Here is an 11317-nt window from a genome sequence, read left to right as displayed (position 1 = left end):
GTTTTTACACGTGTACGTGATTAAGTAAAAGTGATTTTTACAGAGCAGTTTTATTATCTGTAAATAATGGATGATAAACAACAACAAAAAGGTAAAGTTGTGGCGACTGCTTCTCCTGCTCAGGTCCCTTCGTTCAACTGAATAATAGGACTATTGCAACTGATATTACTCAACTGATTTCTTTCGGCGTTAAACCTTTCATATGTATTATAGATGTTTTCACTGCACGAAACTCATTTTTTTCCATTTTGAAAAAAATAAAGCGAATTAAAAGGTTGTTCGCTTTAATCGTTTACAGAAATGAAACCACGCGATGAATTCCGCTCAAAATTTGACAGTAATCAGCTGAAAGATGCTACTTGTCAAAAAGTAATGTGATATGACACTGCGAGTGCCCCCTAACAGATTTTCTAAGAACGTATTGATTTGCCCCCGTACAAGCAACTCACCTGTAAAGGTCGCTCAACAAGCATACACTACCATTCAATTACGAGTAAACGATTTTAGAATCAAGCTTCCTTTTTTAATTGTTGATACAACAATGCAGAGCAATTGCCTATGTACAAAATAGATTAGGCATTTTTAAACCTTCCAGATAAACTGCAGTTGGCCGATCCAACTTGTCATATTCCAAAGGATGTAGACGTGCTTTTAGGAGCCTCTATATTTTGGAACCTCATATGTGACAGACAAATTAAGAGAACAAACAAATCTCTCGTCTTCCAAAAGACACAATTAGGTTGGATCATAGCTGACCTCATGAGTTATTAAAACGTACGTTAAAGGAAAATGTTATTGTAATACAGCCACAATATTACATAAGCAACTTGAAAAATTTTGGAATCTTGAAGAAATGATACAGTAAGCTCCCCACTCTCAAGAAGAACAATCATGCGAGGAGCACTTCTTAGCAACATACTCCAGAAATCCCGAAGGTCGCTTCACAGATTCAATTACCGCTGAAAGACAATATTTGGCAGCTCTTATAATGCAGCGGTAAAGCGTTTAAAATCCTTAGAACTAAAGCTAAGTAAAGTGTCAGAATTAAAGCCTATCATGAATTCATGAAAGAATATTTACAACTAAATCACCCAGGAAACACCACCTAAATTATCTTACTGTCTTCCGCATCATGCGATGATAAAGGAAGACAGCGATACCACCAAGATAAGAATAGTATTTGATGCGTTCTGCAAAACTATCTCTGGAGTATCTTTAAATGATTGCCTCATAGTCGGGCCATACATGGTCGAAGCCTGCTATACAGGATGATCTATTTCATAATCACAAGATTGTGGCAGCATAAATACGCATTAATGTTGCTAAAATGTACCGCCAAGTTAACATTATTGGAGAACATACACATCTGCAACAAATCCTCTAGAAATGGAATGAAAATGAACCTGTTCGCACATTTCAGTTCACTACTGTCACATATGATATGACTAGTTCCTAGCTATTAGATGTCTACAAGAAATTGCATTGCAAAACTTAAAGGAATGGCTAAGTATGGTAATCTTAAATGACTTCTACGATGATTTACTAACCGGAGCTAGCACTATTGAGGCGCTTAGAGAATTAAAACAGAATTATTGAGAACGGCAGATATCGAACTTCAGAAATAGAAATGCAACGTTCTAAACTTTAACGATCATCACAGTTCTATCATAAATATTGGTGAGACCACAAAGGTTTTAGGTTTACTTTGGAACACCGCTGACGACACATTCCAGTATAAGCTGCAGCTAACAAAGGAAGATAAGAAAATAACCAAACATATTAGCCCAAGTTGCACAAATATATGATCCCCTTGGATGGTTGGGATTAATTGTAGTTAAAGCGAAAATAATCCAACACCTATGACAATAAAAGGATAGTTGGGATGAGTTCCTAGAGAGGTACATGAAATGTGGACCCAATGGAAGTCGCAAATTCATAGCATTCAATCAATTACCATACCAAATAAGACATTAATAATCTGATTCAAGTGGAATTACATGTCACACTTCTGTGATGCATCGGAGGCAGCATACGGCGCTTGCATGTATCTTCGCATCATCTCTCCTAACCACTCATACAGTGTAAGACTTTTATGTGCCAAATCACAAGTAGCTCCATTAAAGAAGTTATCGCTGCCAGACTCGAGTTGTGTGGAGCAGTCCTGCTAGCGCACCTAATTGATAAGGCCTTGCAAGCATTGAATATCACCCTAAGCAGAGTTCATTACTGGAGCGATTCTACAATAACTCTATCATGGATAGGCAATGAGCCTAATAAATGGAACACATTTGCCAATAGAGTTGGCGAAAATACATCGTGTCACCCATAGAGCAGCTTGATTCCATGTAAAATTCGAAAACAATTCTGCCGATCTGTTATCAAGAGGGATTAATCCTAATAAATTGCAAACAAAGAAAATTTGGTCGGATGGCCCTTTGCAGCATGACTCAATGCGTCCATATGACAAAGGGGACAAGGAAATTCACATTCAGAAGAACGTGACATTAAGACAAAGGCTCTTTCATATACAACTACACTTAAATCGGATATCGTTGAAAAATATTCATTGTTTACCAGACTAAAGCGTGTTATAGTTTATTGTTTTTGATTCAAGAATGACGCATTAAATCCTACAAAGCGTACTAGCGTACTATTCAATAACCATTGATGAAATACAGCAGGCAACATTAGCAATTATCAAAAATTGTCAAGCGAATGAATTTTCGCAAGAACTATATGATCTACATAAAAATGGAAGAATATATTCAAAAAGCAAATTGTTATCGTTGCATCCATTGATCTCAATGATATCATGTGGGGATGATTCGTGTGGGGAGAAGGTTTCATCATGTATCACTGAACTACGATCAAAAATATCCTATGGTATTGCCCCAAAAGCATCATCTCTGAGTTAATAATAAGAGACGTACACATTACAAAAATTTGTATCACGCAGGTCCTCAGGCGGTGCTATCAATTTTGAATAACAATTTTTTATCAATTTTTTACCAGCGAGAAAAGGCAAAGTGCGTCGGGTATTGACAAAATGTATCGTATGCTTTTGTATGAAACCGACTAATATAACTCAACTAATGGGAGACAGACCAGCAATTCGAGTAACGCAAGCTAGGGCATTCTTCAATACAGGTATCGATTATGTTGCTTCCTTCACTATTAAAACATCGCGCAATAAAACCGTAAGGCGATTTAGCTATCTTTATATGTGTAGCGACAAAAGCTGTTCACTTGGAAATAGTATCCGATTTAACCACTACGGCTTTTCTCAATGCAAACGATTCGCGGAGAGGAAAATGTGCCATATTATATTCTGACAATGGCATCATCTTTGTAGGAGCTAATTCAGTTAACAATCAGTTAGCTGAATTAAAAGAATGCCTCCTTAAGGAGATTACGCAGCAACAAATACGCGACTTAGCTGAACAATTCATAGATTGAAGTTCTTTCCACTTTACTCACCGCATGTAGGAGGGCTCTAGGAAGCCGCTGTGAAATCAACTAAGGCGCATGTAAGAAAAATCGTCGGCACAAGCGTATTACATTTTGAGGAATTATACACAATCTTAACACAGATAGAAGCGTGCTTAAAGCCCATCACATCCTTCAAAGTCCATCACATCCTTGTCCAGCAGTCCGATTGATCTTCAACGTTGACTGCAGGTCACTTCCTTATTGGTAAAGCAATTAATGCGATACCAAAACTCGATTTTACTAACGTATTTTTGAATTAACTTAACGAGATATCAATTACTTACATAAATGAGACAGCACTTCTGGAAGCGATGATCACAGGAGTATATGTCACAATTACAACAGCGCCCTAAATGGAAAGCTCGTAATAACTTAAAACTTAGAAAGGGCACTCTAGTGCTTGTAAAAGAAAATGCTACTCCGCTGTTGGCATGGCCATTAGGCCGTATCACTGAGGTTCATCCAGGATCGGACGGAGTTATTCGTCTAGTGACCATACTCACTAACGGGGATTAATTAAACGAACTCTGCCTAAAATTTGTATTTTGCCATTAGAAGAGAACGCGTCTGTGTAATTGTTCGTGCGTTAGCCGTGATTCATGTCCATTGCGCTAACAAGTCTGTTACTTATCTTTGAGTTTTACATCTCCCATATTTATATAGCGCTTAAGCTCACATTTAGTTTCTGCTCCATAGTTACATACGGGCTACTAGAAGTACATCTCATTTATGATTTATTTTCTATTGTAAAGATGCCCTTTCCAAGAGGGGAAAATTGTTAGCGCGCTCCTCTCGCCGTTTATGTTTCCCGCCGCATCTATGATAACGCTAGATGTTATGGCCATCATGAATGAGTGCAATAGCGTTTTTATTTTTGCGTTAGCTTTAAATTGTTGGTAGACATGGAAAGTGCGGTACAGAGACACTTTTTTAAATAATAATAAAGGCAATGTACGAAGAAACAAGGTGAACGAATTCTTTAGCCCATTTTCTCCTCTCTCTACGGCAATATACAAATTCATGCTCTAACACATGTGAATGTGCACATGGACAAAGAATGATTAGATGTTGCTCACATGTTGCAGCAATTATGTATTATTTGACACACGCAAAATATTTATATTTCTTAAATAGTAAGGCCAGCAGAAATGTTGAAAAGTATATATTATTTCGTATAAAATAATAATTATAAAGAAATAAATTCTGCACATCGTGTATTTATAATTATTTCTTTAATTTCTTAAAAATAGTATTTTTATTTATATATAAGTATTATTATATAATATATAAGTATAATTTTATAAAGTGATATAGAAAATATAAAATTAATTTCGTAATATTATAAACATGAAACGAATTTTGAATTAAATAGCTTTGTAGATCAAAAACCTGAAATCTCTTGACATCATATTAGAGTAAAATAAGTTTATCATGTTTATGTTAACAAAGTTAGAAATTGGAAATCTTTGTTTTAAAAAAAATGGAATAAATGTTGAAATTAGTTAAATTTATTTTTCTGAAGAAGGAAAAATAGAATTCTCTCGTTGTTTAATGAGACTTAACCTACGCAAAGTCTATAATATTGAAGTTTTAAACTATTGTCTACAGAATTGGGATTGATGATAAGTACAATTATATTTAAAAACAATTTAAAATATGTCAACTAATATAATTTAGATCGAAAAATGATGAAAAAACGGTTTTAATTTTTTTTCGGTATGTTCCACCAAATCTAAAAATTAAAAAAAAATACTGGATATAATTTATGATAAAATTTAGCTGCTAAATTATTTTAAAAGTGGTCAAACATTCAGATCATATAAAAAATGCGATTTAAAAAATTCTTGAATTTTTGTCGATGATTTGTGCCGAAAATGCAGCTTTTATGGAAAACGATTAGATAAGAAACCTTTTTTTACTTTATTGATGAAAAATATCATTATAAGTAAGTTATTTCTTAAATATTTGAATATGGAAAAAATTTTTAATAATTAATAATAAAATGAACAATATTGTTAAATTAAATAAAATTTTATGGATAGCTTCTAAATAATTACATCTATGATATCTAGCATATTAATTTGCTTCCAGACGTAGTTAAAATTAGGACACCAGAGGTTAATCACGCTAAAGATTCAATAAAAGTCTGGTTAAAACACACTTCTCAACGTGTAAAAAACAAAAAAAAAGATTAATTCTATCATGTCTGTAATGTTATATAGAAAGTCTTGCGTTGGAAAGCGATAACTATATCAAAGAATTGCTAATGAAAAGGTAAATTTGTTGAAGGAATTGATTGTGTCTAATTCTCAGGACCACATCAAGCAAAAAATGTTAAGCATAAAGAAATAAAACAAGATTATGATACAAATAAAGAAATAATGTTTGATAATACTATCGACAAATAATGTTTGATAATACTATATGACACAATCTCTTCAGATAATGAGCATATTGAAAATCAATCTTCCTTACTTTTAAGTTGTGGTTTTGAAAATGCAATTAATGACATAGAAGATGAAAGCACATCCCATTCTAATCTTTCTGAACTGATAAAGTATTGGGCCGTTGTAAAACATAATATAATTCACTCAGCGTTAATCTTTTGCATATTTTACATGATTTTTACCCTGAGTTTTCTCTTAGAACTTTGTTACAAACTTCAGTTGTTATTAATAAAAAGAAATTAGATATTGAAGAATATTGTCATATTTGATACAAAATTTACAGCATATTTTTAAATTTTATGTTGGAAGTACTATTGAGCTCAGTTTTAATATTGACGGTCTTTCTTTATTTAATAGCATAAATAAATATTTATGGCCAATTTTAGGTTTTATAAAAAATATGTAAATGCCTTCATTTGTCATAGGAGTTTTTTACAGCCAATTTGAATCATATTCTTTACGTCTATATTTAAAAAATTTTATAAGAACTTTCTTTTTTGTTAAAATGGACTTAAGATAAATGATAAGTACTTTAACATAAGGATTTATAGTTTTATATGTGATGCTCTTGTCCGAGCGCTCTTGTCCTTACATAAAACAAATAAAAAATTATAATGATTATTCTTGCTGTGAAAGATGTGAAGAAGATGGTGAACATTTCGAGGAACGTACTATTCTGAGAGGTACTAATGCAATAAAAAGAAAAGATAAGTCATTTCTTTACAATGAGATGGAGACCATCATATTGATATTTCACCTCTTCTTCAATTAAAATGTGGAATGATAACACAGTTTCCACTTGATTATATGCATGCAGTGTGTTTAGGTGTTTCAAAAAAACTATTACATACAAGTGGTAGGGTAATGTCAGATGATATTGTTTAATTGATTTGGTATCTAAAAATTTAATGACCTTTAATTCATTTATGCCTTCTGAATTCGGAAACCACAAAGTTTAACAAAATTGTGTAAATGAAGAGCAACTGAATTCAGAAGTTCCTTAATTTACTTAGGATCTGTTGTTTTGAAAGGTGTACTTGACATAGCAATTTGTGAATATTTTTTGTTTTTTTCAATCAGCCATGTCTATCCTGCTTTTAAAAAATAGTATTAATAATTTAGACTTATCATTAACTTAGAAATTACTTGAAACTTTTATTAATCATGCAGAGAAAATTTATGGTTCTAAGTTTCTATAATGTTCATATTTTGTCATTTAACAAATGATGCAGAAATATATGAATCTTTAGATAATTATTTTTGTTTTTTATTTGAAAATTATCTAGGCTCTTTGAAAAAATTATTAAAATCGTCTCGAAGACCACTCGAACAAGTATGTCATATTAGGTATTACATGAAATATTTTTAACAAATGATTATCGTGAAAAAGTAATAACTTAATATTCAAGTATTTAATAAAATACAATAATGGTCTTATATTAATTAATATTAATGTTTTGAAACAATTTAAAAAAATTAATAATATAAATTATATTTTATGCATCTATTCACATTGTATCGTATTATTGATTCATGTAAGTCGTATTTATTTAGATTTGTCGTGGAAGTCATATTCGTTTAGATTCGCACTAATTTACTCCTGTATAGCAGTCATATTAGATCTGCCATTTTGAATTTTTGAAATTTTATTTTAGATTCATCATCCGTGAAAAATATGGAATTGCAAGATTTTATAGGAATCAGTTAGAAAAAATAAGCTCCTTAAAGAATTAAGACGAGAATGAAGACAGATTTCGATTACATAATATATGAAATCATATAGTATAGTACATCATATAGTACATAAAAATGTGAATTCTTTTTCGTTCTTTTTTTCCTGATAACACGAATTGTATAATTGTCGGAGAAGAGTGGACTTTTGATAGCGACTGTATTCACGCTGGAAAATCCATTTCGTTTTAACTTTACGTTCAAATTGAATGTTTTGTAGTTGTGTGTGGACTTGAGAGAGACGTAGCTGCCGGGATAGAGAAACGAAGGAGAGGTTGACGTGGTGGAAGAAAGGAAGATGGTAGTGGGGAGCAAGAGGAATCGAGTCTAGCGTGGAGAGACTGAGAGGATAGTAGAAAGAGATGTAGAAGTGACATAGAAGGAAAGTAGGCAACTGTATTCTGCTCTCCCTTTCTCAAAATCACATCAGAGGCGGACGGCAGCAGTACTCCATTCCGCTCCTCTCGGTTTTACTCCACTCCACTTTACGTAAGGAATAATATACAGTGTATAGTACCGAAGAAGCACCCGTGAGAATGTATGAGTGAGAGGATAAATCTATGTACAGGAGGAAAGAGGGAACGGGAGAGCGAGAGATGGTCGATGAGAGGCTGGGAAAGACAGGGGTGTAGGGGAAAGGCTGAGAGACGCGCGGATATTGATTCTCGCGGGATATGCGCGCGTTCAACGAGACTCCGAAGTCTAAAATGTACGAACGCAGTTTTTAAGGACATATGCATATTACGTATCTTGTAAGCCTATCATTATATGTGCATTGATCAAACTTTAAGAGAGAAATGGTATTTTATCGTTTTATCAACTGCAAATGATCAGAAATACAATTTGATTAGAAAGATTAATTGAAAATACGATGTTGAGGAAATTCTGATCATTATTCAAAGGATCAAGGACTCAAAAGATCATAAGCTATTACACGTGAATATAATGCTGATTAAATGATAATTTATTATTTATAATAGTTAATACAAAAAAAGTTAATACTTCTCTACATACAGCTACATTAACGATTACACTTATATTGTAACGTAATATTATAATCACATAATTTTATAATCCACAGTTAAATCATGATTATATAAAAAATTAATATAAATAATTACAAAAATTTGATAAGAATGTTTATACAGTAGTTTATTGAAAGTGACTGTGTAGTCTGCAAGATAACTTAATTTTATAAAGAATCACAGCATCTAATTTAATGTTTTATATGTTAAACTATTGTATTCATTATTAATAATGTTATAAATACAATAATAGATATTTAAATGCATTTTAGACGTATAAGATGCGTAACTAAGGTGGAAAAAATTGAAGCACAACTTCCATAAAAATCACATCTTTAGACTCATTGAATTCATATAGATCATAGTTAGTAAAAAGGGAAAGCTCAAAGTGAAAGAGCAGTGGCGTACGAGTAATGGAAAAATGTAGTTAAAAATACAGTTTTATGGTTGTAACCTTTTTTTAGGTGCAGTGGATAACGGATACATTATTCACATCACACATAGGGGAAAATTCTTTAAGGAAAAATCAAACTGAAAAATCGAAGAGAGAATAGCCGGAAAGAAGAAGAAAATAATCACGCCTAAGATATCACACCTAATTCCACAGTTACGTGAGATTTCTTTCTTGTTTTCCCTCCACTTTACTTGGCCGGTTGGTTGGTTGGTTGGACAGATCGTTCGGGGCAAAAATCCAACGCGTGCAAACCAACACACTGCACGCCACTACACTCGACTTCTACAACATCCGGTGTTGCCTCCACTTGCGAGCCAGCCAGTTTGGGCTAATCATCTTTCTGCCAATTTCTCTGCCTGCCTGCTTACTTGTTATTTACCACAATTATTACTACTAATACTACTATTATCTCCGACTGTTGCTACGCTTACCACTACTACCCATCATCCGTTACTACTCTAGGCATTGACTATAACCTACGAACACGTTTTATGAAAGAAACCCACGTGAAAATCCACGTGACTACTATTTCATTGATTCTACGATACTAATAATGAGCTTCCTTTATAATATCATACCTTTTGTGACTCCTTCTCAATTAATCAATTTATCAATTTAATCACGATATATAATTTATATACTCTATTTACAAAAAACTCTTAAACATGTTTTAAATATATTATATATAATAGTATTAGGTGTTGGAATTAATTCGTAGCGTTTTACAAGTGATGGGAAGTACTTTCATTAATGTATTTTTTAATGCTCATGTGAAATAAATAACATTCTTTCATTAAAAACGCTACGAATTAATTCCAACACCTAATACAATACAAACAATAAGATAGGAAACAAGACCGTATTGTTTATACACGCGCGCTGAAAAAATGCGTTACTCTCTATACATATTGATTATTGCGAAGAATTATTGCTAAGGTCTCGGTAGTCTAAAGGCTCAGGACGCTCGCACGGAATGCAAGAGATCCGGGTTCGACTCCCGGCCGAGGCAATGTTTTTCGCAATAAGTTTATTACAGTTTTTTAAGATCAATTTGAGAAATTTGGGGGGATTATTAATATTTCAGATTAATGCCGACAACCATATCGGCACGTAATTATTATTTCTGAAATTAATTCAATTGTTTGAAAATATAGATATTAGTTCAACATCTTAATACTCAGACCGTAGTGGCGCTTCGGATTTTAAAGTAATGTTGTTTAACATAATCGGTCTTGTTTCCTATCTTATTGTTTGTATACATTACTTAAATATAATAAATTACATCAACAGCTAAACTTGATACATTTGATCTGATAAAAATAATATGAAATAAAGCAGATTTTGCTATTCTCGTAGCGTTCAATTTTGTAAAATTATAATTGTATTTCTTTAATTACCTTTAAATACAGCACAAATCTCCAAAGGAAATTCCTAAAAACATTCTAAAGAAATCTTGCATATCTTAAGAATATACTCTCAGATAAAGTGTGCTATATGGATAAAAATGACTTGTAACGCTTCACATTAATTTTACATACAGAATGTGAGTTCTTCCGTGATTTTAGTTGCTTCCATGTGCTATTATTAGTTTCATTATTTCCTGTTAAATAGTCCATTCGCACGCGACAGGGGTCGAAAACTATAAGTCTAAAATTCATGCCGTTTTCCTTTCGATAGGTGCTTATTTATTTATAGATCGTTAAAGGTAAATTAATTTCTCATTTAGAAATAATCAATGACACATTTTCAAATGTAGTTTGTTTGAATAAAAAAATCTTGAAATTATTAATGTAATCTTTTTTATATTATATTATGCTATTCTACATATATATCTATTTCTAGAGATGCCCACAAGACGAGATTCGAGACCGAGATCTAACATAAATCGAGATTATTTAAAATTCTCGTCGAGATCTCAACAAAATATTTTATTATTTCGAGAGATCTGAAGGTAATAGTTATATGGCGCCGCGCCAGTGCTGTTGCACCACAGATTTCTACATACTAACAACAGTAATGGGTGACTATATAGTGCGCGTGTGTGAGCACGATATATGAAGGAATGAGTATGCGACCAATTGTAGACTTCTGTATTATATGTATGTAAATATCTGCGGGGAGGAACCAGACCTGCGGGATGGCCCGTAGTCTCAAAAATTGCGTTTCAGTAA

The 11317-nt window shown here is 32.7% G+C and overlaps 1 long non-coding RNA gene and 2 pseudogenes across 1 annotated transcript; 2 read left to right on the top strand and 1 right to left on the bottom strand.

The window, feature by feature from the left end:
* The first annotated feature begins 5691 nt into the window (after window positions 1-5691).
* Window positions 5692-7730, top strand: LOC147909659 (uncharacterized; annotated as a pseudogene).
* Window positions 7695-8407, bottom strand: LOC147909658 (uncharacterized; annotated as a pseudogene).
* An 18-nt stretch (window positions 8408-8425) lies between these two features.
* Window positions 8426-10931, top strand: LOC105152679 (uncharacterized). The gene is made up of 2 exons (XR_015545184.1): window positions 8426-8603; window positions 9157-10931. It is a non-coding gene; the product is annotated as an uncharacterized LOC105152679 (long non-coding RNA).
* The last annotated feature ends 386 nt before the right edge of the window (window positions 10932-11317 follow it).

The sequence above is a fragment of the Acromyrmex echinatior genome, chromosome 5 (genome assembly GCF_024713525.1).
Source record: "Acromyrmex echinatior isolate Ae372 chromosome 5, ASM2471352v2, whole genome shotgun sequence".
NCBI classification, from domain to species: Eukaryota; Metazoa; Arthropoda; class Insecta; order Hymenoptera; family Formicidae; genus Acromyrmex; species Acromyrmex echinatior.
Note: the sequence above shows the minus strand (reverse complement) of the source record. Positions and strands in the feature narration are given on the sequence as shown.